Here is a 6,658-nt window from a genome sequence, read left to right as displayed (position 1 = left end):
TGTAGGCTCACTTCCTGTGACTTGAATTTCCAAGCCAATTGCTTACCGAAATGTATGACAGATTGCTATCTGGCAACGTCGTACAGCAGTGCCTGAGAGGGCCTGGTTTCCCACAGTCTCACCAGTCAAAATGATCAATTTTGATTGGTTAAAACATCTCATTTAAAATTTCATTTAGGCTGGGCGCGGTGGCTCACGCCTGTAATCCCAGCACTTTGGGAGGCCGAGGCGGGTGGATCACGAGGTCAGGAGATCGAGACCATCCTGGCTAACACAGTGAAATCCTGTCTCTACTAAAAATACAAGAAATTAGCCTGGTGTGGTGGCGGGCGCCTGTAGTCCCAGCTACTCTGGAGGCTGAGGCAGGAGAATGGCGTGAACCCAGGAGGCGGAGGTTGCAGTGAGCCGAGATCATGCCACTGCACTCCAGCCTGGGCAACAGAGCGAAACTCCATCTCAAAAAAAAAACAAAAAACAAAAAACAAAATTTCATTTAAAAACTGAATGAACTAAAGCATTTTTCACAATCACTTGCCAACTTATGTCCTTTGCCTGCTTTTCTATTGTATCTTTTCCTTTTTGATGTATAGATTTTGAACCATAATGATAAGTGACAATGTGTCCTATGTTTTGTCAACATTTTACCTACTCTTTTATCTTTTGTTACTCTATGTCTTTTGCAATAGTTTTATTTTTTTAATATATTCAGCTTATTAATCTTATTAAGAATGTTTTTTTTTTTTTGCTCTGATCTCTGCCAAATGTTAGCATATTTATATATTTGTGTGGATTGTGAATTGTGATAGAATCTTTTTTTGAGAATGTATTTGGCCCCTTTTCAGGGAGTTCTTTCTGGGGGCTTATGCAACATATTTACTAGCTGCTGTGTGTACTTCTTGTCTTCCCATGCAATACATGATGCCTGGCAGTAGGTAAATCTGTCCTCTACTAGAAATTATTAAAAATATTTTCCCATGTGTTTTTCTAATACTGTGATGGAGCAAATACATACATACTTATTCCATTTTGAATTTTTCCTGTATGGCATAATAATCTAATTTTTTTATAGTTAATTATCCAAACATCATATATTGAATCATTATTCTTTTATCTACTGATTTGAAATGCTACCCTTATCACATAACTTCCTATATAATGTGTTTTTGTTGGGACTCTGGTTCCATTTTGTGTCTATTCTTATTTGTAAGTTTTGAAATGTGTGAGAAAGTGTTTTGAGATTTAATGTTTATAATGTTATTTTGTAAGTATTCCCAATAACTTGTGGGTTAATGCAATGACAATGATTATTGTATTTTCCACCAATTCAGAAAGCCTTTGTGGTAGTACAGAAGGAGCCCCATTAGGTCTTAGAGCCACGGCACTTTTTATATGGAAAAGAACTATGCAGATTTGTGACTTGTTAATTCTCAACTGTTGGTTTACTATTCGGAGAGTCCCCTTTATCCATATGATAAATGTTTACATAATGAGAAGCTAGTCTGTGCTATGTTCAGGCACATGGGACATATACAACAGTAATGAGGCAGAAAGGGCTCCTGCCCTCACAAAGTTTATAGTCTAGTAGGGGAATAGATCACTGCAATGAACACAGTTAGGAGAGTTGCAAGTAACAGAGATTTCCAGCTCTAAAATGAGTATTACCATGAGGTTTTTGTTTTTTGTTTTTTGTTTTCTTTTTGAGATGAAGTCTTGCTCTGTCATCCAGGCTGGAGTGCGGTGGCGCGATCTCAGCTCACCGCAACCTCCACCTCCCAGGTTCAAGCAATTCTTCTCCTGCCTCAGCCTCCCCAGTAGCTAGAACTACAGTCACGTGCCACCACGCCTGGCTAATTTTTGTATTTTTAGTAGAGATAGGGTTTCACCATATTGGCCAGCCTGGTCTTGAACTCCTGACCTCAAGTGATCCGCCTGCCTTGGCCTCCCAAAGTGCTGGGATTACAGGCGTGAGCCATCGTACCCGGCCTCCATGAGTTTTAAAGAATCCACAAAAAATGAATTTCTAAATTGTTTCTCCACATAGACACCTAAAACAAAATGGTAAAATTCAATGCTGTTCTGAAAGCTTAACAATATGGTCATTATTTACAACAGTTAGGACGTTCCAAGGATGAGGGACACCAAAAGGATGAGGGATACCAAAGGCCATCCTTTAAGATAGAAACAACACATCAGAAGATGGCCATCTCCATAGATGGTTTGTAAACATGTTACTGACAAGAACTTGAAATAGTGAAGATGTTCAGAAGGCCACATGTTATCTTTAGAACAAAAAATATAACTGGAAAAAAGTCCGATTTGAGTAAGTTGCATTCTAATTGATGTAAAGAATCATGAGTTAATAAAAGCTGGGACCTATATGAAACTCAGAAGTGGGGCCAGAGAAATCATGTTAAGCAGAATGAGTCCATGTCTAAGAGGAAAGAGGCAGCTGGATGGTCGTGGCAGCAGAGTGCAGTGGAGAGAACACAGGCTGTGTCAGGGCTGCCTGCATTCCACTTTTTTTTTTTTGAGTTGGAGTTTTGCTCTTGTTGCCCAGGCTGGAGTGCAATGGCGTGATCTCAGCTCGCTGCAACCTCCGCCTTCCAGGTTCAAGTGATTTTCCAGCGTCAGCCTCCCGAGTAGCTGGGATTACAGGCACCCGCTACCACACCTGGCTAATTTTTGTATTTTTTTTTTTTTTTTAGTAGAGATGGGGTTTCACCCATGTTGGACAGGCTGGTCTCGAACTCCCGACCTCAGGTGATCCGCCTGCCTTGGCCTCCCAAATTGTTGGGGTTACAGGCGTGAGCCACCGCGCCCAGCCTGCATTCTACTTTAATAGCTAGGAGACCTCTGCAGCTATCAGTTGAAGTCAGTCAGAGCTGAAATTGAACGTTTTACCTTGGGTATCTGGGCAACTTTGGGCAAGTGACAATCCCTCTGGGGTTTAGTTTCCTCTCCAAAAAAGGTTGATAACACATTCAATCCTGAACAACCTGAAAAGGAGGCAAGGTGAAAACACCTGGTCCAATGCATAAGTGATCAATACTTGTTACATCCCCTACTTTTTTCTTGTGTAATCAGAAATACCCTTTGCGTCGAGGATCATTCAGCCTAACCCAGTTAATGAATGACATGTTGGTCTCTAGGCAACCTTCCCATTGGCCTTGACATGTACTTTCCCCAGCAGGAGGAGCCCCTTCTGAATGTCCAGCCTTCCTCATTCTGTTAGACCCACCTATAGCTTCCTTGTAAGCTAATAAATCAGCAACATGGTTTATCAGTGTCCTGAGGTTTTGCTTAGCACAACCTTTGGAATATGGTTATAGTTTGGTTGAGTGAATAAAACTATGTCTCTAAACCTGTAAAAATTGAAGACTACTTTTAAATACTTCCTATCAGTGAATCTCCTCGATAGTTACAAATTCAGAATCTTCTAAATATGTAAGAAGATCTTGAAAAATTGGCATAGTGTTCGCTACCTTATAAGGAATGGTGGAAACTGAGGCAGAATTGGAAAGGCACACACTACTTGCTGGGACCCAGTATCAATTGCTGTCTTTGTCCTTATGAACAGAATCAAGATATTGTTCATAGCTAGACAGCAACACATCTAGCTAAAAATAACTTTCTTGAAGCTAGAGATGGGCATCTGACAGATTTTGCTAAGACAGAAGGAAAAGTCTGCCCTTGACTTCTGGGAAATTTTGCTTTCTTGCCCTAGTACTGTTTGACCCATTTTCCTTGCCAATTCTTGTTTCTTTTCTGGAATGTGGATATAATAGCTGGAGCTGTGGCAGCCACTTCCAGGCCAAGGAAAGGCCAAGGATATTTATAGTGCTGTTGACATTCTTGAGCTATAGAATTAACTGCCTACTTCTGAGCAACTGCCTTCTGAGCTTGGTTTCTTAAGGAAAGAAAATAAACTCTAAGCCCTCTAGAATTTGTGAAAGGAAAATAAAAACTTGGGACCCCCAATTCACTCCGCCAAAAGGAAAAAAATGAAGCTGAAAGCTGAGTTATGCAAGAAACTGCATTTCCTTTTGTTCCTAAGCAGATAGCTACAGATAAAAGGTTAAATATCTCCACAGGTAGTTACTCTACGTTCACCTTATCTATGTGCTGAGTGCAAGATAAATACATAACTATTTCCCTATCTGCTCCTTTTCTCCTGCAACATGTGGGTTCAGTGATGTGACCATACCCCTCTTCTTTCCCCTCCAGCTCACTTTTCTCCTTTAAATATTGAAACCCTCAAATTCATCTCTGGAGAAAGGCACAGACCACAGACTGTTTCTGTGATTCCATGTCATTTCTTCCAGGCATGTCCTTCACCTTGGCAAAATAAACTTCTAAATTGAGACATGTCTCACATACTTATTGATTTACAACTTGTAAGCCTGTTTGGTTGCTTTTGGTTACTTGCAGTCAAATATAATCCCAAATTGATACAGTAAAGTTTCGATTGGCTTTAAAATATTATGCAGGTCAGCCTATAATTTATTACATTTATCTCTACCATTACAATGTTTCTGAATTATGAATATTTCTGAATTATGTAAAATGGAAAGCCTATCATTATCAAGGTGTCTGTATCTGGAAGATAGCTGTATTAAGCTGTTTTTTAAATTTATTGGATTATCACATTACGTATAGATAACTAGTCCTTTTTAAACCAAAAAATCTGGCAGGCTATCTGGGACCACTGTTGTAAAAGAATCTTTTCTCAACAGCTGTTTATTTCCTGTTTGCCATAATAATTCAGAATTATCTCTACTAATGACATGCACTGAAGTTTTGATTTTGGGATAAAATTGTTTCTAATTCTGCAATGCTCAGGACTACACTAAGATACTCAATCTTTTAGAATAATAACGAGTTCAGTTTTGTAAATATATTCTACTACAATATGTGCTTCCCCTTCTATAGCATAGAAGGGGAATCATTTGGCCAGTTCTTGCTGATGGAATGAGTGACAGCAATGTGTTTTGCATGTAAGCCTGGCTCGTAAAACCTCTCCATAGGCAATCCTTCGTGGGGAACGGAGGCGATTCTCAACCTTGGAAGCTATGTGTTGATTACAGTACTTTCATCAGCCCGGGCTAAAAACTGAGCCAAGTAGATCTGATTGCCAAGCTGTTCACTTTTCCAGAACTGTTAGATAAACTAGAAATAAACTATTATGTTTAAGCCATTCCATATCTTCAGTTTATATTTTCTAGCACTTAGCTAATACAAGCTGTATTAAGAGCTGAATTGTACTTATTCATTAATTTGATATGAGTGTTTCCATGTGCCACCCCAGCTGCATGGCCTCACCTTGCTTTCTAACCAGACTGGCCCTTGCAAGTGGCTCATACCATTCCATGCTGGTGCAGCCAGATCCCAGCTGAGGGCAGTAACATATTTACCATCATGAAGTTTCCATTCATAGGTCATAAAGCTAAATCTGCATTTTCTTCCCCCCATTCCATTTCCTAGTGACATTCGTTCCAGAAAAAGCAACCTCCAGCTCCACCCTCTCCCATCTATGTTGACTTCAGATGTGAGCTAATCACCTCCAGCTGTACTGGCCCCCAGCGCTCTGCTGGCCTAGTTTCACATGCCAGTGCAGGAAAACAAGGCCTCATGATTCCAACTCTTTCAGAAAAGAGATTTCCAAATGTCATTTAAAGCAATAGAAACCTTTTTTTCAAATGAAATCTCCGGCTACAACCCAATCTATAAAACTCTTCTGATTGAAGTGGGAATGGTAAAGCTTCTCTTGCCGTATTCAGAGCCAATTCTCAGGTAGGACCCAAGCCTCTTATCTGCTGGGGCTTTAGCTAGTTACTGTGGAGCTTTATGTTTATTGATACTGTCTTCTGCCTTCAAATAGCCCCAGATTCTCGGGAATAGGTCCCAGCAAATTGCTGCACTTAAGTTTGGAAATTCAAGTCAACTAGCTCAGAACTGGTGCAGTCTTACGAGGATGAGCCAAGCAATTTCCTGGGTCTTAGAATGGTGTTGAGGCAGAAAAGAGTCTAGAGACAGGAAGCCCAAGGCCTTCTTGTAATTGGACTAAGAGGAAAACCCCACCTTTCCAGGACCAAGTAATGAGGGGCCAAATGCCCATGCCTCTCTGAACCTCCCCTCCCCTATGTCACAAATGGGTATGTCTGTAATTGGTCCATTCTGGAACTTTCATTTGCTTATACATTACAGGCAGGATGCCTCTGATTGGTTCTGGGCAGAATCCTGCCTCTGATTGGTCCTGGGCTGAATTCTTCATTTGTGTAGGGTGTAACCTATCAGAGGCCTCTAAAGGGTACTTAGGGGTGTTACCATGCTCTTGTAATTCAATAAAAACCCAGGAACATTATAATCAGGGCTCTTGAGCCATGTGCTCAAGCCCACTTCCACTCTGTGGAGTGTACTTTCACTTCAAAAAATCTATGCTTTAATCTTCCACTGCTTTGAGCATTTTGTTCAATTCTTTGTTCAACATGCCAAGGACCTGGACAACTCATGGTTAAGAACATCCATCCGGTTACAGTGTCGTGGCTGAATGGAGAAATACTGTTAGAATTAGAATTTAGTGAAATGAATTTAGTACCGAGAACAGAGAACCATTAAGCTAAAGCAGCTTTGAAGTCAATCTCTTTTCCTTCCTGTTTGC

This window comes from Pan troglodytes, chromosome 3 (assembly GCF_028858775.2).
Source record: "Pan troglodytes isolate AG18354 chromosome 3, NHGRI_mPanTro3-v2.0_pri, whole genome shotgun sequence".
NCBI classification, from domain to species: Eukaryota; Metazoa; Chordata; class Mammalia; order Primates; family Hominidae; genus Pan; species Pan troglodytes.
This window is presented reverse-complemented; position numbering follows the sequence as displayed.